Below are 26,919 nucleotides of genomic sequence, written 5' to 3'. Positions count from 1 at the left end.
TACTTAAGTATTTGAAGTGTATTATGTGCAGATGTTCCTAAACAGTGAAAAGAAGATGGTTTTTGCATAATTTTCTTTCAGATAACAAATGTTATAGACATTGTCACATCTGTAGTCAAATGTTTGATATGATTTATGTGAAAATATCCCTAAACAGCTACCTGTTGGCTTGATTAAGCACAATGCTCTTTCATTGTAAGAAAGTGATAGCTGTTCCATGTGGCATATACTGAAATGTTTGAAATGTCATATGTGAAGATGTTCCTTAAGAGCTACTTGCTGGGTGTTTTCAAGACAATGTTCTTTCAGTGAATGGATGTTATAGATAGTCTATCACACCCGTAGTGAAATGCTGGATAAGTTTTATGAAGATGTCCCTAAGTAGCTACAAGCAAAATGGTTTCACAACAGTGTTCTTACAGACATTGAAGGTTATAGATATTCTGTCATGCCTGTAGTGAAATGTTTGATAAGACTTGCATGAACACTTACATGAAGATGTTTCTAAACAGCCACAAGCAAGCTTTTTCAACACAGTATTTCATTGAATGAATGTAATAATTATCACATTGTGGCTGCAGAGAAACGTTTGATAAGACACACACAAAATGTTCATAAATAGCATGTGCCAGCTGGTTGCATCACAATGTTGTTTAATTTAATGGAAGTGATCATCATTCTGTATAGCATATGATGTGTTTGAATAGCCTTATATAAAGATATTCCTAAACACTTATGAGCAATCTGGTTTCACCAGAGTGTGTTCCTCAGTGAAGGAATCTTACAGAGATTCTGTCAGAGCAGTAGTGACATGTTTGGTGTTTTGTATGAAGAAACCCTAAATGGCTTCCTGCAAGATGAGTTCAACACAGTGTTATTTCATTTTAAGAAAATGATAGTCATTCTGTTTGGCATAAACTGAAATATTAGAAAAGCCTTATATCAAGAGGTTCCTAATTAGCTACCAGCAATCTGGCTTCACAATAGTGTTCTTTCATTGAATGGATGTAATAGATACTTTGTAGTGAAATGTATGATACGTCTCTTATGAAAAGGTTCCTAAACAGCTGCCTGCAATCTGGCTTCAGCACATTATATCATTGTCTCAAAGTGATATTCATTCAGTATGTCTTATATGGAAACGCTTGAAATGGTGAACATGAAGAAGTTTCTAAATATATACAAGCAAGATTGTTTCTCCACAGTTTTCTTTCAGTGACTGAATGTTACGTATAGTCTGTCACGACTATTGTAAAATGTTTGATGAGTCTTATGTAAAAACGTTCCTAGATAGCTATCTGTGAGCTCTATTTAGCACAGTGTTCTTTCATTGTAGGAAAATGATACCCATTCCTTATGGCATATACTGAAATGTGAGAAATGTCTCCAATACAAATGTTCCTAATAATAGCTTCAAGATGCTTTCACCACAGAGTTCTTTCAGTGAAACAATATTGCAGATATTCTGTGACACTTGTAGTGAAGTGTTAGTTAAAACTTACTTGCAAGCTGGATTCAGCACAGTGTTTCTTTCATTGTTTGAAACTCATATTCAATCAGAACAGCAAATATTGAAATGGTTATAATGACTAATATGAAGATGATCCTTAATGGCTGCAAGTAAGATGGTTTCACCACAGTTTTCTCTCAGTGAACAGATGCTATATATATTCTGTCCCACATGCAATGAAATGTTTGTTAAGTCTTATATGAACATGTTCCTAAACAGCTACCCGCAAACTGGGCTTAGACCAGTGTTCTCACATTGTTAGTAATTGATAGGTCATCTGTAGGGCATATGCTGAAATGTTTGAAATGTCTTATGTGAATATGCCCCTAAACAGCTGTAAGCACATTTGTTTCACCAGAGTTCCTTTAGTGTCTGAATCTTATGGATATTTTTCAAGTCTGTAGTGTAATTTTTTAAGTATTTTATGAAGTTCTTCCTAAACAGATACTAGGAAACAAGGGTTCAGCTCATCCTTCTTTCCTTGAGTGAATATTAAAATCATTCTGTCATGACCATAGCGCAATATTTGCTAAGACTTATAAAAAGATATTTCTAAAAAAACAACTTTCCAGCTGGGTTCTTAACATTGTTCTTTCATTTTATGGAAGTGATAACCATTCTGGATGGAATACACTGAAATGTTTGAAAAGACTTGTATGAAGATACTCCTAAATAGCTACAAGCAATCTGGTTACACCACAGTGTTCTTTCATTTAATAAACTTTATATATAGTCTCCTATAGCTGTAGTGAAATGTTTTATATCATATATGAAAATGTTCCTACAGCTACCTGCAAGCTGGGATCAGCACACTGACTTTTCATTGTAATAAAGTGATAGTTACTTTGTATGGCATACACTGAAATGTCAGAAAAGACTTATATGAGTGTATTTCTAAAGAGATACAAGCAAGCTGGTTTCACAATAGTGATCTTTCATTGAATTAATGTAATAGATATTCTGTCGCACATGTTGTGAAATTTTCAATAAATCTTACATGAAAATGTTACTATAAGTCTACCTGAAAGCTGAGTTAAGTACAATGTTTTTTCATTTTCAGAAAGGATAGCTGTTCTCTATGGCTCATACTGAAATGCTAGAAAAGACTTACATGAAGATGTTCCTTAAAAGCTACAAGGAAGTTGGTTTCACCACAGCATTCTTTCAATGTGTGAATGTTATAGATATTCCATCATGCCCGTAGTGAAATGTTTGATAGGACTTATTTGAAGATTCCCCTAAAGAGCTGCAAGCAAGGTGTTTTCACCACAGCGTTCATTCAGAAAATGAATGTTATACGTATTCTGTCATGCCTCAAGAGAACTATTTGATGTCTTATGTGAGAGTGTTCCTGAACAGCTACAAGCAAGCTTTTTCAACATAGTGTGGTTTCCTTGAATGAATGTTATGGATATCATGTTGCGGCTGTAGAGAAACGTTTGATAAGACATAAATGAAATGCTCATAAAGAGCCACTGGTTTCATCAGAACGTTCTTTCTGGATATGGAAGCGATAGCCATTCTGTAGGCATAATGAAGTGTTTGAAGAGCCTTATACGAAGACATTCCCAAGGCGCCAGAAGTAATCTGGCTTCACCACAGTGTTCTTTCAGTGAACGAGTGTTATAGCTAGTCTGTCATGCCTGTAGTGAAATGTTTAATAAGTCTTATATGAAGAGGTTTCAAACAGCCGCCAGCAAGCCGGGTTTAGCACAGTGTCCTTTAACTGTAAGTAAGTGAGAGCCATTCTGTATGGCATATACTCAAATGTTAGAGAGGTCTTATATGAAGATGTTCCTAAATAGAATCCAACAAGATGTGTTCAGGACAGAATAATTTCATCATAAGATAGTGACAGCCGTTTAGTATGGCATATACAGAAATGCTGAAAAGGACTGAAATGAAGATCTTCCTTAACAGTAAAACCAAGCCACTTTCACCATAGTGTTCTTTCATTGAATGGATGTAATAGATATTCTGTCATGCCTGTAGTTAAATGTTCAATAGGTCTTACATAAAAATACTCCTAATAATCTACCTGAAAGCTATTAAACACAACCTTCTTTCCTCGTAAGAAGGGTATGGCCATGCTGTATGCCATATACTGAAATGCTTGAAAAGCTTTATATGAAGATGTTCCTCAACAGTTACAAGAAAACTGCTTTCATCCCTGTGTTCGTTCAATGAGTGAATGTTTAGAGATTCTGTCATTCCTGCAAAGGAATGTTTAATATAAGTCTTACATGAAGATGTTTCTAAACAGCTACAAGGAAATTTTTTTAAATATAGTGTTATTACATTGAATAAACATTAAAGATATCCTGTCATGACTGTAGGCAAATGTCTGATAAGACTTGAGCAAAATATTAATAAACAATTACTTGCAAGCTGGGTTCATCACAGTATTCTTTTCTGGCTATGGAGATGATAGCCATTCTGTATGGCATAAAGTGATATGTTTGAAGAGCCTTTGATTTATATTCTTAAACAGCTAACAAGCAAGATGGTTCCTTCACAGTGTTCTTTCAGTGAATGAATGTTCTAGATATTGTCACATCTGTGGTGAAATATTTGATATATGATGTTCCTAAACAGCTACCCATAAACTGGATTCAGCATGTGTTCTTTCCTTTTGTGCAAATGATAGTCGCTCTGTGTGGAATATACTTAAGTATTTGAAGTGTATTATGTGCAGATGTTCCTAAACAGTGAAAAGAAGATGGTTTTTGCATAATTTTCTTTCAGATAACAAATGTTATAGACATTGTCACATCTGTAGTCAAATGTTTGATATGATTTATGTGAAAATATCCCTAAACAGCTACCTGTTGGCTTGATTAAGCACAATGCTCTTTCATTGTAAGAAAGTGATAGCTGCTCCATGTGGCATATACTGAAATGTTTGAAATGTCATATGTGAAGATGTTCCTTAAGAGCTACTTGCTGGGTGTTTTCAAGACAATGTTCTTTCAGTGAATGGATGTTATAGATAGTCTATCACACCCGTAGTGAAATGCTGGATAAGTTTTATGAAGATGTCCCTAAGTAGCTACAAGCAAAATGGTTTCACAACAGTGTTCTTACAGACATTGAAGGTTATAGATATTCTGTCATGCCTGTAGTGAAATGTTTGATAAGACTTGCATGAACACTTACATGAAGATGTTTCTAAACAGCCACAAGCAAGCTTTTTCAACACAGTATTTCATTGAATGAATGTAATAATTATCACATTGTGGCTGCAGAGAAACGTTTGATAAGACACACACAAAATGTTCATAAATAGCATGTGCCAGCTGGTTGCATCACAATGTTGTTTAATTTAATGGAAGTGATCATCATTCTGTATAGCATATGATGTGTTTGAATAGCCTTATATAAAGATATTCCTAAACACTTATGAGCAATCTGGTTTCACCAGAGTGTGTTCCTCAGTGAAGGAATCTTACAGAGATTCTGTCAGAGCAGTAGTGACATGTTTGGTGTTTTGTATGAAGAAACCCTAAATGGCTTCCTGCAAGATGAGTTCAACACAGTGTTATTTCATTTTAAGAAAATGATAGTCATTCTGTTTGGCATAAACTGAAATATTAGAAAAGCCTTATATCAAGAGGTTCCTAATTAGCTACCAGCAATCTGGCTTCACAATAGTGTTCTTTCATTGAATGGATGTAATAGATACTTTGTAGTGAAATGTATGATACGTCTCTTATGAAAAGGTTCCTAAACAGCTGCCTGCAATCTGGCTTCAGCACATTATATCATTGTCTCAAAGTGATATTCATTCAGTATGTCTTATATGGAAACGCTTGAAATGGTGAACATGAAGAAGTTTCTAAATATATACAAGCAAGATTGTTTCTCCACAGTTTTCTTTCAGTGACTGAATGTTACGTATAGTCTGTCACGACTATTGTAAAATGTTTGATGAGTCTTATGTAAAAACGTTCCTAGATAGCTATCTGTGAGCTCTATTTAGCACAGTGTTCTTTCATTGTAGGAAAATGATACCCATTCCTTATGGCATATACTGAAATGTGAGAAATGTCTCCAATACAAATGTTCCTAATAATAGCTTCAAGATGCTTTCACCACAGAGTTCTTTCAGTGAAACAATATTGCAGATATTCTGTGACACTTGTAGTGAAGTGTTAGTTAAAACTTACTTGCAAGCTGGATTCAGCACAGTGTTTCTTTCATTGTTTGAAACTCATATTCAATCAGAACAGCAAATATTGAAATGGTTATAATGACTAATATGAAGATGATCCTTAATGGCTGCAAGTAAGATGGTTTCACCACAGTTTTCTCTCAGTGAACAGATGCTATATATATTCTGTCCCACATGCAATGAAATGTTTGTTAAGTCTTATATGAACATGTTCCTAAACAGCTACCCGCAAACTGGGCTTAGACCAGTGTTCTCACATTGTTAGTAATTGATAGGTCATCTGTAGGGCATATGCTGAAATGTTTGAAATGTCTTATGTGAATATGCCCCTAAACAGCTGTAAGCACATTTGTTTCACCAGAGTTCCTTTAGTGTCTGAATCTTATGGATATTTTTCAAGTCTGTAGTGTAATTTTTTAAGTATTTTATGAAGTTCTTCCTAAACAGATACTAGGAAACAAGGGTTCAGCTCATCCTTCTTTCCTTGAGTGAATATTAAAATCATTCTGTCATGACCATAGCGCAATATTTGCTAAGACTTATAAAAAGATATTTCTAAAAAAACAACTTTCCAGCTGGGTTCTTAACATTGTTCTTTCATTTTATGGAAGTGATAACCATTCTGGATGGAATACACTGAAATGTTTGAAAAGACTTGTATGAAGATACTCCTAAATAGCTACAAGCAATCTGGTTACACCACAGTGTTCTTTCATTTAATAAACTTTATATATAGTCTCCTATAGCTGTAGTGAAATGTTTTATATCATATATGAAAATGTTCCTACAGCTACCTGCAAGCTGGGATCAGCACACTGACTTTTCATTGTAATAAAGTGATAGTTACTTTGTATGGCATACACTGAAATGTCAGAAAAGACTTATATGAGTGTATTTCTAAAGAGATACAAGCAAGCTGGTTTCACAATAGTGATCTTTCATTGAATTAATGTAATAGATATTCTGTCGCACATGTTGTGAAATTTTCAATAAATCTTACATGAAAATGTTACTATAAGTCTACCTGAAAGCTGAGTTAAGTACAATGTTTTTTCATTTTAAGAAAGTATAGCTGTTCTCTATGGCTCATACTGAAATGCTAGAAAAGACTTACATGAAGATGTTCCTTAAAAGCTACAAGGAAGTTGGTTTCACCACAGCATTCTTTCAATGTGTGAATGTTATAGATATTCCATCATGCCCGTAGTGAAATGTTTGATAGGACTTATTTGAAGATTCCCCTAAAGAGCTGCAAGCAAGGTGTTTTCACCACAGCGTTCATTCAGAAAATGAATGTTATACGTATTCTGTCATGCCTCAAGAGAACTATTTGATGTCTTATGTGAGAGTGTTCCTGAACAGCTACAAGCAAGCTTTTTCAACATAGTGTGGTTTCCTTGAATGAATGTTATGGATATCATGTTGCGGCTGTAGAGAAACGTTTGATAAGACATAAATGAAATGCTCATAAAGAGCCACTGGTTTCATCAGAACGTTCTTTCTGGATATGGAAGCGATAGCCATTCTGTAGGCATAATGAAGTGTTTGAAGAGCCTTATACGAAGACATTCCCAAGGCGCCAGAAGTAATCTGGCTTCACCACAGTGTTCTTTCAGTGAACGAGTGTTATAGCTAGTCTGTCATGCCTGTAGTGAAATGTTTAATAAGTCTTATATGAAGAGGTTTCAAACAGCCGCCAGCAAGCCGGGTTTAGCACAGTGTCCTTTAACTGTAAGTAAGTGAGAGCCATTCTGTATGGCATATACTCAAATGTTAGAGAGGTCTTATATGAAGATGTTCCTAAATAGAATCCAACAAGATGTGTTCAGGACAGAATAATTTCATCATAAGATAGTGACAGCCGTTTAGTATGGCATATACAGAAATGCTGAAAAGGACTTAAATGAAGATCTTCCTTAACAGTAAAACCAAGCCACTTTCACCATAGTGTTCTTTCATTGAATGGATGTAATAGATATTCTGTCATGCCTGTAGTTAAATGTTCAATAGGTCTTACATAAAAATACTCCTAATAATCTACCTGAAAGCTATTAAACACAACCTTCTTTCCTCGTAAGAAGGGTATGGCCATGCTGTATGCCATATACTGAAATGCTTGAAAAGCTTTATATGAAGATGTTCCTCAACAGTTACAAGAAAACTGCTTTCATCCCTGTGTTCGTTCAATGAGTGAATGTTTAGAGATTCTGTCATTCCTGCAAAGGAATGTTTAATATAAGTCTTACATGAAGATGTTTCTAAACAGCTACAAGGAAATTTTTTTAAATATAGTGTTATTACATTGAATAAACATTAAAGATATCCTGTCATGACTGTAGGCAAATGTCTGATAAGACTTGAGCAAAATATTAATAAACAATTACTTGCAAGCTGGGTTCATCACAGTATTCTTTTCTGGCTATGGAGATGATAGCCATTCTGTATGGCATAAAGTGATATGTTTGAAGAGCCTTTGATTTATATTCTTAAACAGCTAACAAGCAAGATGGTTCCTTCACAGTGTTCTTTCAGTGAATGAATGTTCTAGATATTGTCACATCTGTGGTGAAATATTTGATATATGATGTTCCTAAACAGCTACCCATAAACTGGATTCAGCATGTGTTCTTTCCTTTTGTGCAAATGATAGTCGCTCTGTGTGGAATATACTTAAGTATTTGAAGTGTATTATGTGCAGATGTTCCTAAACAGTGAAAAGAAGATGGTTTTTGCATAATTTTCTTTCAGATAACAAATGTTATAGACATTGTCACATCTGTAGTCAAATGTTTGATATGATTTATGTGAAAATATCCCTAAACAGCTACCTGTTGGCTTGATTAAGCACAATGCTCTTTCATTGTAAGAAAGTGATAGCTGCTCCATGTGGCATATACTGAAATGTTTGAAATGTCATATGTGAAGATGTTCCTTAAGAGCTACTTGCTGGGTGTTTTCAAGACAATGTTCTTTCAGTGAATGGATGTTATAGATAGTCTATCACACCCGTAGTGAAATGCTGGATAAGTTTTATGAAGATGTCCCTAAGTAGCTACAAGCAAAATGGTTTCACAACAGTGTTCTTACAGACATTGAAGGTTATAGATATTCTGTCATGCCTGTAGTGAAATGTTTGATAAGACTTGCATGAACACTTACATGAAGATGTTTCTAAACAGCCACAAGCAAGCTTTTTCAACACAGTATTTCATTGAATGAATGTAATAATTATCACATTGTGGCTGCAGAGAAACGTTTGATAAGACACACACAAAATGTTCATAAATAGCATGTGCCAGCTGGTTGCATCACAATGTTGTTTAATTTAATGGAAGTGATCATCATTCTGTATAGCATATGATGTGTTTGAATAGCCTTATATAAAGATATTCCTAAACACTTATGAGCAATCTGGTTTCACCAGAGTGTGTTCCTCAGTGAAGGAATCTTACAGAGATTCTGTCAGAGCAGTAGTGACATGTTTGGTGTTTTGTATGAAGAAACCCTAAATGGCTTCCTGCAAGATGAGTTCAACACAGTGTTATTTCATTTTAAGAAAATGATAGTCATTCTGTTTGGCATAAACTGAAATATTAGAAAAGCCTTATATCAAGAGGTTCCTAATTAGCTACCAGCAATCTGGCTTCACAATAGTGTTCTTTCATTGAATGGATGTAATAGATACTTTGTAGTGAAATGTATGATACGTCTCTTATGAAAAGGTTCCTAAACAGCTGCCTGCAATCTGGCTTCAGCACATTATATCATTGTCTCAAAGTGATATTCATTCAGTATGTCTTATATGGAAACGCTTGAAATGGTGAACATGAAGAAGTTTCTAAATATATACAAGCAAGATTGTTTCTCCACAGTTTTCTTTCAGTGACTGAATGTTACGTATAGTCTGTCACGACTATTGTAAAATGTTTGATGAGTCTTATGTAAAAACGTTCCTAGATAGCTATCTGTGAGCTCTATTTAGCACAGTGTTCTTTCATTGTAGGAAAATGATACCCATTCCTTATGGCATATACTGAAATGTGAGAAATGTCTCCAATACAAATGTTCCTAATAATAGCTTCAAGATGCTTTCACCACAGAGTTCTTTCAGTGAAACAATATTGCAGATATTCTGTGACACTTGTAGTGAAGTGTTAGTTAAAACTTACTTGCAAGCTGGATTCAGCACAGTGTTTCTTTCATTGTTTGAAACTCATATTCAATCAGAACAGCAAATATTGAAATGGTTATAATGACTAATATGAAGATGATCCTTAATGGCTGCAAGTAAGATGGTTTCACCACAGTTTTCTCTCAGTGAACAGATGCTATATATATTCTGTCCCACATGCAATGAAATGTTTGTTAAGTCTTATATGAACATGTTCCTAAACAGCTACCCGCAAACTGGGCTTAGACCAGTGTTCTCACATTGTTAGTAATTGATAGGTCATCTGTAGGGCATATGCTGAAATGTTTGAAATGTCTTATGTGAATATGCCCCTAAACAGCTGTAAGCACATTTGTTTCACCAGAGTTCCTTTAGTGTCTGAATCTTATGGATATTTTTCAAGTCTGTAGTGTAATTTTTTAAGTATTTTATGAAGTTCTTCCTAAACAGATACTAGGAAACAAGGGTTCAGCTCATCCTTCTTTCCTTGAGTGAATATTAAAATCATTCTGTCATGACCATAGCGCAATATTTGCTAAGACTTATAAAAAGATATTTCTAAAAAAACAACTTTCCAGCTGGGTTCTTAACATTGTTCTTTCATTTTATGGAAGTGATAACCATTCTGGATGGAATACACTGAAATGTTTGAAAAGACTTGTATGAAGATACTCCTAAATAGCTACAAGCAATCTGGTTACACCACAGTGTTCTTTCATTTAATAAACTTTATATATAGTCTCCTATAGCTGTAGTGAAATGTTTTATATCATATATGAAAATGTTCCTACAGCTACCTGCAAGCTGGGATCAGCACACTGACTTTTCATTGTAATAAAGTGATAGTTACTTTGTATGGCATACACTGAAATGTCAGAAAAGACTTATATGAGTGTATTTCTAAAGAGATACAAGCAAGCTGGTTTCACAATAGTGATCTTTCATTGAATTAATGTAATAGATATTCTGTCGCACATGTTGTGAAATTTTCAATAAATCTTACATGAAAATGTTACTATAAGTCTACCTGAAAGCTGAGTTAAGTACAATGTTTTTTCATTTTAAGAAAGTATAGCTGTTCTCTATGGCTCATACTGAAATGCTAGAAAAGACTTACATGAAGATGTTCCTTAAAAGCTACAAGGAAGTTGGTTTCACCACAGCATTCTTTCAATGTGTGAATGTTATAGATATTCCATCATGCCCGTAGTGAAATGTTTGATAGGACTTATTTGAAGATTCCCCTAAAGAGCTGCAAGCAAGGTGTTTTCACCACAGCGTTCATTCAGAAAATGAATGTTATACGTATTCTGTCATGCCTCAAGAGAACTATTTGATGTCTTATGTGAGAGTGTTCCTGAACAGCTACAAGCAAGCTTTTTCAACATAGTGTGGTTTCCTTGAATGAATGTTATGGATATCATGTTGCGGCTGTAGAGAAACGTTTGATAAGACATAAATGAAATGCTCATAAAGAGCCACTGGTTTCATCAGAACGTTCTTTCTGGATATGGAAGCGATAGCCATTCTGTAGGCATAATGAAGTGTTTGAAGAGCCTTATACGAAGACATTCCCAAGGCGCCAGAAGTAATCTGGCTTCACCACAGTGTTCTTTCAGTGAACGAGTGTTATAGCTAGTCTGTCATGCCTGTAGTGAAATGTTTAATAAGTCTTATATGAAGAGGTTTCAAACAGCCGCCAGCAAGCCGGGTTTAGCACAGTGTCCTTTAACTGTAAGTAAGTGAGAGCCATTCTGTATGGCATATACTCAAATGTTAGAGAGGTCTTATATGAAGATGTTCCTAAATAGAATCCAACAAGATGTGTTCAGGACAGAATAATTTCATCATAAGATAGTGACAGCCGTTTAGTATGGCATATACAGAAATGCTGAAAAGGACTTAAATGAAGATCTTCCTTAACAGTAAAACCAAGCCACTTTCACCATAGTGTTCTTTCATTGAATGGATGTAATAGATATTCTGTCATGCCTGTAGTTAAATGTTCAATAGGTCTTACATAAAAATACTCCTAATAATCTACCTGAAAGCTATTAAACACAACCTTCTTTCCTCGTAAGAAGGGTATGGCCATGCTGTATGCCATATACTGAAATGCTTGAAAAGCTTTATATGAAGATGTTCCTCAACAGTTACAAGAAAACTGCTTTCATCCCTGTGTTCGTTCAATGAGTGAATGTTTAGAGATTCTGTCATTCCTGCAAAGGAATGTTTAATATAAGTCTTACATGAAGATGTTTCTAAACAGCTACAAGGAAATTTTTTTAAATATAGTGTTATTACATTGAATAAACATTAAAGATATCCTGTCATGACTGTAGGCAAATGTCTGATAAGACTTGAGCAAAATATTAATAAACAATTACTTGCAAGCTGGGTTCATCACAGTATTCTTTTCTGGCTATGGAGATGATAGCCATTCTGTATGGCATAAAGTGATATGTTTGAAGAGCCTTTGATTTATATTCTTAAACAGCTAACAAGCAAGATGGTTCCTTCACAGTGTTCTTTCAGTGAATGAATGTTCTAGATATTGTCACATCTGTGGTGAAATATTTGATATATGATGTTCCTAAACAGCTACCCATAAACTGGATTCAGCATGTGTTCTTTCCTTTTGTGCAAATGATAGTCGCTCTGTGTGGAATATACTTAAGTATTTGAAGTGTATTATGTGCAGATGTTCCTAAACAGTGAAAAGAAGATGGTTTTTGCATAATTTTCTTTCAGATAACAAATGTTATAGACATTGTCACATCTGTAGTCAAATGTTTGATATGATTTATGTGAAAATATCCCTAAACAGCTACCTGTTGGCTTGATTAAGCACAATGCTCTTTCATTGTAAGAAAGTGATAGCTGCTCCATGTGGCATATACTGAAATGTTTGAAATGTCATATGTGAAGATGTTCCTTAAGAGCTACTTGCTGGGTGTTTTCAAGACAATGTTCTTTCAGTGAATGGATGTTATAGATAGTCTATCACACCCGTAGTGAAATGCTGGATAAGTTTTATGAAGATGTCCCTAAGTAGCTACAAGCAAAATGGTTTCACAACAGTGTTCTTACAGACATTGAAGGTTATAGATATTCTGTCATGCCTGTAGTGAAATGTTTGATAAGACTTGCATGAACACTTACATGAAGATGTTTCTAAACAGCCACAAGCAAGCTTTTTCAACACAGTATTTCATTGAATGAATGTAATAATTATCACATTGTGGCTGCAGAGAAACGTTTGATAAGACACACACAAAATGTTCATAAATAGCATGTGCCAGCTGGTTGCATCACAATGTTGTTTAATTTAATGGAAGTGATCATCATTCTGTATAGCATATGATGTGTTTGAATAGCCTTATATAAAGATATTCCTAAACACTTATGAGCAATCTGGTTTCACCAGAGTGTGTTCCTCAGTGAAGGAATCTTACAGAGATTCTGTCAGAGCAGTAGTGACATGTTTGGTGTTTTGTATGAAGAAACCCTAAATGGCTTCCTGCAAGATGAGTTCAACACAGTGTTATTTCATTTTAAGAAAATGATAGTCATTCTGTTTGGCATAAACTGAAATATTAGAAAAGCCTTATATCAAGAGGTTCCTAATTAGCTACCAGCAATCTGGCTTCACAATAGTGTTCTTTCATTGAATGGATGTAATAGATACTTTGTAGTGAAATGTATGATACGTCTCTTATGAAAAGGTTCCTAAACAGCTGCCTGCAATCTGGCTTCAGCACATTATATCATTGTCTCAAAGTGATATTCATTCAGTATGTCTTATATGGAAACGCTTGAAATGGTGAACATGAAGAAGTTTCTAAATATATACAAGCAAGATTGTTTCTCCACAGTTTTCTTTCAGTGACTGAATGTTACGTATAGTCTGTCACGACTATTGTAAAATGTTTGATGAGTCTTATGTAAAAACGTTCCTAGATAGCTATCTGTGAGCTCTATTTAGCACAGTGTTCTTTCATTGTAGGAAAATGATACCCATTCCTTATGGCATATACTGAAATGTGAGAAATGTCTCCAATACAAATGTTCCTAATAATAGCTTCAAGATGCTTTCACCACAGAGTTCTTTCAGTGAAACAATATTGCAGATATTCTGTGACACTTGTAGTGAAGTGTTAGTTAAAACTTACTTGCAAGCTGGATTCAGCACAGTGTTTCTTTCATTGTTTGAAACTCATATTCAATCAGAACAGCAAATATTGAAATGGTTATAATGACTAATATGAAGATGATCCTTAATGGCTGCAAGTAAGATGGTTTCACCACAGTTTTCTCTCAGTGAACAGATGCTATATATATTCTGTCCCACATGCAATGAAATGTTTGTTAAGTCTTATATGAACATGTTCCTAAACAGCTACCCGCAAACTGGGCTTAGACCAGTGTTCTCACATTGTTAGTAATTGATAGGTCATCTGTAGGGCATATGCTGAAATGTTTGAAATGTCTTATGTGAATATGCCCCTAAACAGCTGTAAGCACATTTGTTTCACCAGAGTTCCTTTAGTGTCTGAATCTTATGGATATTTTTCAAGTCTGTAGTGTAATTTTTTAAGTATTTTATGAAGTTCTTCCTAAACAGATACTAGGAAACAAGGGTTCAGCTCATCCTTCTTTCCTTGAGTGAATATTAAAATCATTCTGTCATGACCATAGCGCAATATTTGCTAAGACTTATAAAAAGATATTTCTAAAAAAACAACTTTCCAGCTGGGTTCTTAACATTGTTCTTTCATTTTATGGAAGTGATAACCATTCTGGATGGAATACACTGAAATGTTTGAAAAGACTTGTATGAAGATACTCCTAAATAGCTACAAGCAATCTGGTTACACCACAGTGTTCTTTCATTTAATAAACTTTATATATAGTCTCCTATAGCTGTAGTGAAATGTTTTATATCATATATGAAAATGTTCCTACAGCTACCTGCAAGCTGGGATCAGCACACTGACTTTTCATTGTAATAAAGTGATAGTTACTTTGTATGGCATACACTGAAATGTCAGAAAAGACTTATATGAGTGTATTTCTAAAGAGATACAAGCAAGCTGGTTTCACAATAGTGATCTTTCATTGAATTAATGTAATAGATATTCTGTCGCACATGTTGTGAAATTTTCAATAAATCTTACATGAAAATGTTACTATAAGTCTACCTGAAAGCTGAGTTAAGTACAATGTTTTTTCATTTTCAGAAAGTATAGCTGTTCTCTATGGCTCATACTGAAATGCTAGAAAAGACTTACATGAAGATGTTCCTTAAAAGCTACAAGGAAGTTGGTTTCACCACAGCATTCTTTCAATGTGTGAATGTTATAGATATTCCATCATGCCCGTAGTGAAATGTTTGATAGGACTTATTTGAAGATTCCCCTAAAGAGCTGCAAGCAAGGTGTTTTCACCACAGCGTTCATTCAGAAAATGAATGTTATACGTATTCTGTCATGCCTCAAGAGAACTATTTGATGTCTTATGTGAGAGTGTTCCTGAACAGCTACAAGCAAGCTTTTTCAACATAGTGTGGTTTCCTTGAATGAATGTTATGGATATCATGTTGCGGCTGTAGAGAAACGTTTGATAAGACATAAATGAAATGCTCATAAAGAGCCACTGGTTTCATCAGAACGTTCTTTCTGGATATGGAAGCGATAGCCATTCTGTAGGCATAATGAAGTGTTTGAAGAGCCTTATACGAAGACATTCCCAAGGCGCCAGAAGTAATCTGGCTTCACCACAGTGTTCTTTCAGTGAACGAGTGTTATAGCTAGTCTGTCATGCCTGTAGTGAAATGTTTAATAAGTCTTATATGAAGAGGTTTCAAACAGCCGCCAGCAAGCCGGGTTTAGCACAGTGTCCTTTAACTGTAAGTAAGTGAGAGCCATTCTGTATGGCATATACTCAAATGTTAGAGAGGTCTTATATGAAGATGTTCCTAAATAGAATCCAACAAGATGTGTTCAGGACAGAATAATTTCATCATAAGATAGTGACAGCCGTTTAGTATGGCATATACAGAAATGCTGAAAAGGACTTAAATGAAGATCTTCCTTAACAGTAAAACCAAGCCACTTTCACCATAGTGTTCTTTCATTGAATGGATGTAATAGATATTCTGTCATGCCTGTAGTTAAATGTTCAATAGGTCTTACATAAAAATACTCCTAATAATCTACCTGAAAGCTATTAAACACAACCTTCTTTCCTCGTAAGAAGGGTATGGCCATGCTGTATGCCATATACTGAAATGCTTGAAAAGCTTTATATGAAGATGTTCCTCAACAGTTACAAGAAAACTGCTTTCATCCCTGTGTTCGTTCAATGAGTGAATGTTTAGAGATTCTGTCATTCCTGCAAAGGAATGTTTAATATAAGTCTTACATGAAGATGTTTCTAAACAGCTACAAGGAAATTTTTTTAAATATAGTGTTATTACATTGAATAAACATTAAAGATATCCTGTCATGACTGTAGGCAAATGTCTGATAAGACTTGAGCAAAATATTAATAAACAATTACTTGCAAGCTGGGTTCATCACAGTATTCTTTTCTGGCTATGGAGATGATAGCCATTCTGTATGGCATAAAGTGATATGTTTGAAGAGCCTTTGATTTATATTCTTAAACAGCTAACAAGCAAGATGGTTCCTTCACAGTGTTCTTTCAGTGAATGAATGTTCTAGATATTGTCACATCTGTGGTGAAATATTTGATATATGATGTTCCTAAACAGCTACCCATAAACTGGATTCAGCATGTGTTCTTTCCTTTTGTGCAAATGATAGTCGCTCTGTGTGGAATATACTTAAGTATTTGAAGTGTATTATGTGCAGATGTTCCTAAACAGTGAAAAGAAGATGGTTTTTGCATAATTTTCTTTCAGATAACAAATGTTATAGACATTGTCACATCTGTAGTCAAATGTTTGATATGATTTATGTGAAAATATCCCTAAACAGCTACCTGTTGGCTTGATTAAGCACAATGCTCTTTCATTGTAAGAAAGTGATAGCTGCTCCATGTGGCATATACTGAAATGTTTGAAATGTCATATGTGAAGATGTTCCTTAAGAGCTACTTGCTGGGTGTTTTCAAGACAATGTTCTTTCAGTGAATGGATGTTATAGATAGTCTATCACACCCGTAGTGAAATGCTGGATAAGTTTTATGAAGATGTCCCTAAGTAGCTACAAGCAAAATGGTTTCACAACAGTGTTCTTACAGACATTGAAGGTTATAGATATTCTGTCATGCCTGTAGTGAAATGTTTGATAAGACTTGCATGAACACTTACATGAAGATGTTTCTAAACAGCCACAAGCAAGCTTTTTCAACACAGTATTTCATTGAATGAATGTAATAATTATCACATTGTGGCTGCAGAGAAACGTTTGATAAGACACACACAAAATGTTCATAAATAGCATGTGCCAGCTGGTTGCATCACAATGTTGTTTAATTTAATGGAAGTGATCATCATTCTGTATAGCATATGATGTGTTTGAATAGCCTTATATAAAGATATTCCTAAACACTTATGAGCAATCTGGTTTCACCAGAGTGTGTTCCTCAGTGAAGGAATCTTACAGAGATTCTGTCAGAGCAGTAGTGACATGTTTGGTGTTTTGTATGAAGAAACCCTAAATGGCTTCCTGCAAGATGAGTTCAACACAGTGTTATTTCATTTTAAGAAAATGATAGTCATTCTGTTTGGCATAAACTGAAATATTAGAAAAGCCTTATATCAAGAGGTTCCTAATTAGCTACCAGCAATCTGGCTTCACAATAGTGTTCTTTCATTGAATGGATGTAATAGATACTTTGTAGTGAAATGTATGATAAGTCTCTTATGAAAAGGTTCCTAAACAGCTGCCTGCAATCTGGCTTCAGCACATTATATCATTGTCTCAAAGTGATATTCATTCAGTATGTCTTATATGGAAACGCTTGAAATGGTGAACATGAAGAAGTTTCTAAATATATACAAGCAAGATTGTTTCTCCACAGTTTTCTTTCAGTGACTGAATGTTACGTATAGTCTGTCACGACTATTGTAAAATGTTTGATGAGTCTTATGTAAAAACGTTCCTAGATAGCTATCTGTGAGCTCTATTTAGCACAGTGTTCTTTCATTGTAGGAAAATGATACCCATTCATTATGGCATATACTGAAATGTGAGAAATGTCTCCAATACAAATGTTCCTAATAATAGCTTCAAGATGCTTTCACCACAGAGTTCTTTCAGTGAAACAATATTGCAGATATTCTGTGACACTTGTAGTGAAGTGTTAGTTAAAACTTACTTGCAAGCTGGATTCAGCACAGTGTTTCTTTCATTGTTTGAAACTCATATTCAATCAGAACAGCAAATATTGAAATGGTTATAATGACTAATATGAAGATGATCCTTAATGGCTGCAAGTAAGATGGTTTCACCACAGTTTTCTCTCAGTGAACAAATGCTATATATATTCTGTCCCACATGCAATGAAATGTTTGTTAAGTCTTATATGAACATGTTCCTAAACAGCTACCCGCAAACTGGGCTTAGAACAGTGTTCTCACATTGTTAGTAATTGATAGGTCATCTGTAGGGCATATGCTGAAATGTTTGAAATGTCTTATGTGAATATGCCCCTAAACAGCTGTAAGCACATTTGTTTCACCAGAGTTCCTTTAGTGTCTGAATCTTATGGATATTTTTCAAGTCTGTAGTGTAATTTTTTAAGTATTTTATGAAGTTCTTCCTAAACAGATACTAGGAAACAAGGGTTCAGCTCATCCTTCTTTCCTTGAGTGAATATTAAAATCATTCTGTCATGACCATAGCGCAATATTTGCTAAGACTTATAAAAAGATATTTCTAAAAAAACAACTTTCCAGCTGGGTTCTTAACATTGTTCTTTCATTTTATGGAAGTGATAACCATTCTGGATGGAATACACTGAAATGTTTGAAAAGACTTGTATGAAGATACTCCTAAATAGCTACAAGCAATCTGGTTACACCACAGTGTTCTTTCATTTAATAAACTTTATCTATAGTCTCCTATAGCTGTAGTGAAATGTTTTATATCATATATGAAAATGTTCCTACAGCTACCTGCAAGCTGGGATCAGCACACTGACTTTTCATTGTAATAAAGTGATAGTTACTTTGTATGGCATACACTGAAATGTCAGAAAAGACTTATATGAGTGTATTTCTAAAGAGATACAAGCAAGCTGGTTTCACAATAGTGATCTTTCATTGAATTAATGTAATAGATATTCTGTCGCACATGTTGTGAAATTTTCAATAAATCTTACATGAAAATGTTACTATAAGTCTACCTGAAAGCTGAGTTAAGTACAATGTTTTTTCATTTTCAGAAAGTATAGCTGTTCTCTATGGCTCATACTGAAATGCTAGAAAAGACTTACATGAAGATGTTCCTTAAAAGCTACAAGGAAGTTGGTTTCACCACAGCATTCTTTCAATGTGTGAATGTTATAGATATTCCATCATGCCCGTAGTGAAATGTTTGATAGGACTTATTTGAAGATTCCCCTAAAGAGCTGCAAGCAAGGTGTTTTCACCACAGTGTTCATTCAGAAAATGAATGTTATACGTATTCTGTCATGCCTCAAGAGAACTATTTGATGTCTTATGTGAGAGTGTTCCTGAACAGCTACAAGCAAGCTTTTTCAACATAGTGTGGTTTCCTTGAATGAATGTTATGGATATCATGTTGCGGCTGTAGAGAAACGTTTGATAAGACATAAATGAAATGCTCATAAAGAGCCACTGGTTTCATCAGAACGTTCTTTCTGGATATGGAAGCGATAGCCATTCTGTAGGCATAATGAAGTGTTTGAAGAGCCTTATACGAAGACATTCCCAAGGCGCCAGAAGTAATCTGGCTTCACCACAGTGTTCTTTCAGTGAACGAGTGTTATAGCTAGTCTGTCATGCCTGTAGTGAAATGTTTAATAAGTCTTATATGAAGAGGTTTCAAACAGCCGCCAGCAAGCCGGGTTTAGCACAGTGTCCTTTAACTGTAAGTAAGTGAGAGCCATTCTGTATGGCATATACTCAAATGTTAGAGAGGTCTTATATGAAGATGTTCCTAAATAGAATCCAACAAGATGTGTTCAGGACAGAATAATTTCATCATAAGATAGTGACAGCCGTTTAGTATGGCATATACAGAAATGCTGAAAAGGACTGAAATGAAGATCTTCCTTAACAGTAAAACCAAGCCACTTTCACCATAGTGTTCTTTCATTGAATGGATGTAATAGATATTCTGTCATGCCTGTAGTTAAATGTTCAATAGGTCTTACATAAAAATACTCCTAATAATCTACCTGAAAGCTATTAAACACAACCTTCTTTCCTCGTAAGAAGGGTATGGCCATGCTGTATGCCATATACTGAAATGCTTGAAAAGCTTTATATGAAGATGTTCCTCAACAGTTACAAGAAAACTGCTTTCATCCCTGTGTTCGTTCAATGAGTGAATGTTTAGAGATTCTGTCATTCCTGCAAAGGAATGTTTAATATAAGTCTTACATGAAGATGTTTCTAAACAGCTACAAGGAAATTTTTTTAAATATAGTGTTATTACATTGAATAAACATTAAAGATATCCTGTCATGACTGTAGGCAAATGTCTGATAAGACTTGAGCAAAATATTAATAAACAATTACTTGCAAGCTGGGTTCATCACAGTATTCTTTCCTGGCTATGGAGATGATAGCCATTCTGTATGGCATAAAGTGATATGTTTGAAGAGCCTTTGATTTATATTCTTAAACAGCTAACAAGCAAGATGGTTTCTTCACAGTGTTCTTTCAGTGAATGAATGTTCTAGATATTGTCACATCTGTGGTGAAATATTTGATATATGATGTTCCTAAACAGCTACCTATAAACTGGATTCAGCATGTGTTCTTTCATTTTGTGAAAATGATAGTCGCTCTGTGTGGAATATACTTAAGTATTTGAAGTGTATTATGTGCAGATGTTCCTAAACAGTGAAAAGAAGATGGTTTTTGCATAATTTTCTTTCAGATAACAAATGTTATAGACATTGTCACATCTGTAGTCAAATGTTTGATATGATTTATGTGAAAATATCCCTAAACAGCTACCTGTTGGCTTGATTAAGCACAATGCTCTTTCATTGTAAGAAAGTGATAGCTGTTCCATGTGGCATATACTGAAATGTTTGAAATGTCATATGTGAAGATGTTCCTTAAGAGCTACTTGCTGGGTGTTTTCAAGACAATGTTCTTTCAGTGAATGGATGTTATAGATAGTCTATCACACCCGTAGTGAAATGCTGGATAAGTTTTATGAAGATGTCCCTAAGTAGCTACAAGCAAAATGGTTTCACAACAGTGTTCTTACAGACATTGAAGGTTATAGATATTCTGTCATGCCTGTAGTGAAATGTTTGATAAGACTTGCATGAACACTTACATGAAGATGTTTCTAAACAGCCACAAGCAAGCTTTTTCAACACAGTATTTCATTGAATGAATGTAATAATTATCACATTGTGGCTGCAGAGAAACGTTTGATAAGACACACACAAAATGTTCATAAATAGCATGTGCCAGCTGGTTGCATCACAATGTTGTTTAATTTAATGGAAGTGATCATCATTCTGTATAGCATATGATGTGTTTGAATAGCCTTATATAAAGATATTCCTAAACACTTATGAGCAATCTGGTTTCACCAGAGTGTGTTCCTCAGTGAAGGAATCTTACAGAGATTCTGTCAGAGCAGTAGTGACATGTTTGGTGTTTTGTATGAAGAAACCCTAAATGGCTTCCTGCAAGATGAGTTCAACACAGTGTTATTTCATTTTAAGAAAATGATAGTCATTCTGTTTGGCATAAACTGAAATATTAGAAAAGCCTTATATCAAGAGGTTCCTAATTAGCTACCAGCAATCTGGCTTCACAATAGTGTTCTTTCATTGAATGGATGTAATAGATACTTTGTAGTGAAATGTATGATAAGTCTCTTATGAAAAGGTTCCTAAACAGCTGCCTGCAATCTGGCTTCAGCACATTATATCATTGTCTCAAAGTGATATTCATTCAGTATGTCTTATATGGAAACGCTTGAAATGGTGAACATGAAGAAGTTTCTAAATATATACAAGCAAGATTGTTTCTCCACAGTTTTCTTTCAGTGACTGAATGTTACGTATAGTCTGTCACGACTATTGTAAAATGTTTGATGAGTCTTATGTAAAAACGTTCCTAGATAGCTATCTGTGAGCTCTATTTAGCACAGTGTTCTTTCATTGTAGGAAAATGATACCCATTCATTATGGCATATACTGAAATGTGAGAAATGTCTCCAATACAAATGTTCCTAATAATAGCTTCAAGATGCTTTCACCACAGAGTTCTTTCAGTGAAACAATATTGCAGATATTCTGTGACACTTGTAGTGAAGTGTTAGTTAAAACTTACTTGCAAGCTGGATTCAGCACAGTGTTTCTTTCATTGTTTGAAACTCATATTCAATCAGAACAGCAAATATTGAAATGGTTATAATGACTAATATGAAGATGATCCTTAATGGCTGCAAGTAAGATGGTTTCACCACAGTTTTCTCTCAGTGAACAAATGCTATATATATTCTGTCCCACATGCAATGAAATGTTTGTTAAGTCTTATATGAACATGTTCCTAAACAGCTACCCGCAAACTGGGCTTAGAACAGTGTTCTCACATTGTTAGTAATTGATAGGTCATCTGTAGGGCATATGCTGAAATGTTTGAAATGTCTTATGTGAATATGCCCCTAAACAGCTGTAAGCACATTTGTTTCACCAGAGTTCCTTTAGTGTCTGAATCTTATGGATATTTTTCAAGTCTGTAGTGTAATTTTTTAAGTATTTTATGAAGTTCTTCCTAAACAGATACTAGGAAACAAGGGTTCAGCTCATCCTTCTTTCCTTGAGTGAATATTAAAATCATTCTGTCATGACCATAGCGCAATATTTGCTAAGACTTATAAAAAGATATTTCTAAAAAAACAACTTTCCAGCTGGGTTCTTAACATTGTTCTTTCATTTTATGGAAGTGATAACCATTCTGGATGGAATACACTGAAATGTTTGAAAAGACTTGTATGAAGATACTCCTAAATAGCTACAAGCAATCTGGTTACACCACAGTGTTCTTTCATTTAATAAACTTTATCTATAGTCTCCTATAGCTGTAGTGAAATGTTTTATATCATATATGAAAATGTTCCTACAGCTACCTGCAAGCTGGGATCAGCACACTGACTTTTCATTGTAATAAAGTGATAGTTACTTTGTATGGCATACACTGAAATGTCAGAAAAGACTTATATGAGTGTATTTCTAAAGAGATACAAGCAAGCTGGTTTCACAATAGTGATCTTTCATTGAATTAATGTAATAGATATTCTGTCGCACATGTTGTGAAATTTTCAATAAATCTTACATGAAAATGTTACTATAAGTCTACCTGAAAGCTGAGTTAAGTACAATGTTTTTTCATTTTCAGAAAGGATAGCTGTTCTCTATGGCTCATACTGAAATGCTAGAAAAGACTTACATGAAGATGTTCCTTAAAAGCTACAAGGAAGTTGGTTTCACCACAGCATTCTTTCAATGTGTGAATGTTATAGATATTCCATCATGCCCGTAGTGAAATGTTTGATAGGACTTATTTGAAGATTCCCCTAAAGAGCTGCAAGCAAGGTGTTTTCACCACAGTGTTCATTCAGAAAATGAATGTTATACGTATTCTGTCATGCCTCAAGAGAACTATTTGATGTCTTATGTGAGAGTGTTCCTGAACAGCTACAAGCAAGCTTTTTCAACATAGTGTGGTTTCCTTGAATGAATGTTATGGATATCATGTTGCGGCTGTAGAGAAACGTTTGATAAGACATAAATGAAATGCTCATAAAGAGCCACTGGTTTCATCAGAACGTTCTTTCTGGATATGGAAGCGATAGCCATTCTGTAGGCATAATGAAGTGTTTGAAGAGCCTTATACGAAGACATTCCCAAGGCGCCAGAAGTAATCTGGCTTCACCACAGTGTTCTTTCAGTGAACGAGTGTTATAGCTAGTCTGTCATGCCTGTAGTGAAATGTTTAATAAGTCTTATATGAAGAGGTTTCAAACAGCCGCCAGCAAGCCGGGTTTAGCACAGTGTCCTTTAACTGTAAGTAAGTGAGAGCCATTCTGTATGGCATATACTCAAATGTTAGAGAGGTCTTATATGAAGATGTTCCTAAATAGAATCCAACAAGATGTGTTCAGGACAGAATAATTTCATCATAAGATAGTGACAGCCGTTTAGTATGGCATATACAGAAATGCTGAAAAGGACTGAAATGAAGATCTTCCTTAACAGTAAAACCAAGCCACTTTCACCATAGTGTTCTTTCATTGAATGGATGTAATAGATATTCTGTCATGCCTGTAGTTAAATGTTCAATAGGTCTTACATAAAAATACTCCTAATAATCTACCTGAAAGCTATTAAACACAACCTTCTTTCCTCGTAAGAAGGGTATGGCCATGCTGTATGCCATATACTGAAATGCTTGAAAAGCTTTATATGAAGATGTTCCTCAACAGTTACAAGAAAACTGCTTTCATCCCTGTGTTCGTTCAATGAGTGAATGTTTAGAGATTCTGTCATTCCTGCAAAGGAATGTTTAATATAAGTCTTACATGAAGATGTTTCTAAACAGCTACAAGGAAATTTTTTTAAATATAGTGTTATTACATTGAATAAACATTAAAGATATCCTGTCATGACTGTAGGCAAATGTCTGATAAGACTTGAGCAAAATATTAATAAACAATTACTTGCAAGCTGGGTTCATCACAGTATTCTTTTCTGGCTATGGAGATGATAGCCATTCTGTATGGCATAAAGTGATATGTTTGAAGAGCCTTTGATTTATATTCTTAAACAGCTAACAAGCAAGATGGTTCCTTCACAGTGTTCTTTCAGTGAATGAATGTTCTAGATATTGTCACATCTGTGGTGAAATATTTGATATATGATGTTCCTAAACAGCTACCCATAAACTGGATTCAGCATGTGTTCTTTCCTTTTGTGCAAATGATAGTCGCTCTGTGTGGAATATACTTAAGTATTTGAAGTGTATTATGTGCAGATGTTCCTAAACAGTGAAAAGAAGATGGTTTTTGCATAATTTTCTTTCAGATAACAAATGTTATAGACATTGTCACATCTGTAGTCAAATGTTTGATATGATTTATGTGAAAATATCCCTAAACAGCTACCTGTTGGCTTGATTAAGCACAATGCTCTTTCATTGTAAGAAAGTGATAGCTGCTCCATGTGGCATATACTGAAATGTTTGAAATGTCATATGTGAAGATGTTCCTTAAGAGCTACTTGCTGGGTGTTTTCAAGACAATGTTCTTTCAGTGAATGGATGTTATAGATAGTCTATCACACCCGTAGTGAAATGCTGGATAAGTTTTATGAAGATGTCCCTAAGTAGCTACAAGCAAAATGGTTTCACAACAGTGTTCTTACAGACATTGAAGGTTATAGATATTCTGTCATGCCTGTAGTGAAATGTTTGATAAGACTTGCATGAACACTTACATGAAGATGTTTCTAAACAGCCACAAGCAAGCTTTTTCAACACAGTATTTCATTGAATGAATGTAATAATTATCACATTGTGGCTGCAGAGAAACGTTTGATAAGACACACACAAAATGTTCATAAATAGCATGTGCCAGCTGGTTGCATCACAATGTTGTTTAATTTAATGGAAGTGATCATCATTCTGTATAGCATATGATGTGTTTGAATAGCCTTATATAAAGATATTCCTAAACACTTATGAGCAATCTGGTTTCACCAGAGTGTGTTCCTCAGTGAAGGAATCTTACAGAGATTCTGTCAGAGCAGTAGTGACATGTTTGGTGTTTTGTATGAAGAAACCCTAAATGGCTTCCTGCAAGATGAGTTCAACACAGTGTTATTTCATTTTAAGAAAATGATAGTCATTCTGTTTGGCATAAACTGAAATATTAGAAAAGCCTTATATCAAGAGGTTCCTAATTAGCTACCAGCAATCTGGCTTCACAATAGTGTTCTTTCATTGAATGGATGTAATAGATACTTTGTAGTGAAATGTATGATAAGTCTCTTATGAAAAGGTTCCTAAACAGCTGCCTGCAATCTGGCTTCAGCACATTATATCATTGTCTCAAAGTGATATTCATTCAGTATGTCTTATATGGAAACGCTTGAAATGGTGAACATGAAGAAGTTTCTAAATATATACAAGCAAGATTGTTTCTCCACAGTTTTCTTTCAGTGACTGAATGTTACGTATAGTCTGTCACGACTATTGTAAAATGTTTGATGAGTCTTATGTAAAAACGTTCCTAGATAGCTATCTGTGAGCTCTATTTAGCACAGTGTTCTTTCATTGTAGGAAAATGATACCCATTCATTATGGCATATACTGAAATGTGAGAAATGTCTCCAATACAAATGTTCCTAATAATAGCTTCAAGATGCTTTCACCACAGAGTTCTTTCAGTGAAACAATATTGCAGATATTCTGTGACACTTGTAGTGAAGTGTTAGTTAAAACTTACTTGCAAGCTGGATTCAGCACAGTGTTTCTTTCATTGTTTGAAACTCATATTCAATCAGAACAGCAAATATTGAAATGGTTATAATGACTAATATGAAGATGATCCTTAATGGCTGCAAGTAAGATGGTTTCACCACAGTTTTCTCTCAGTGAACAAATGCTATATATATTCTGTCCCACATGCAATGAAATGTTTGTTAAGTCTTATATGAACATGTTCCTAAACAGCTACCCGCAAACTGGGCTTAGAACAGTGTTCTCACATTGTTAGTAATTGATAGGTCATCTGTAGGGCATATGCTGAAATGTTTGAAATGTCTTATGTGAATATGCCCCTAAACAGCTGTAAGCACATTTGTTTCACCAGAGTTCCT

This window comes from Equus asinus, chromosome 25 (assembly GCF_041296235.1).
Source record: "Equus asinus isolate D_3611 breed Donkey chromosome 25, EquAss-T2T_v2, whole genome shotgun sequence".
Classification (NCBI taxonomy): domain Eukaryota; kingdom Metazoa; phylum Chordata; class Mammalia; order Perissodactyla; family Equidae; genus Equus; species Equus asinus.
Note: the sequence above shows the minus strand (reverse complement) of the source record.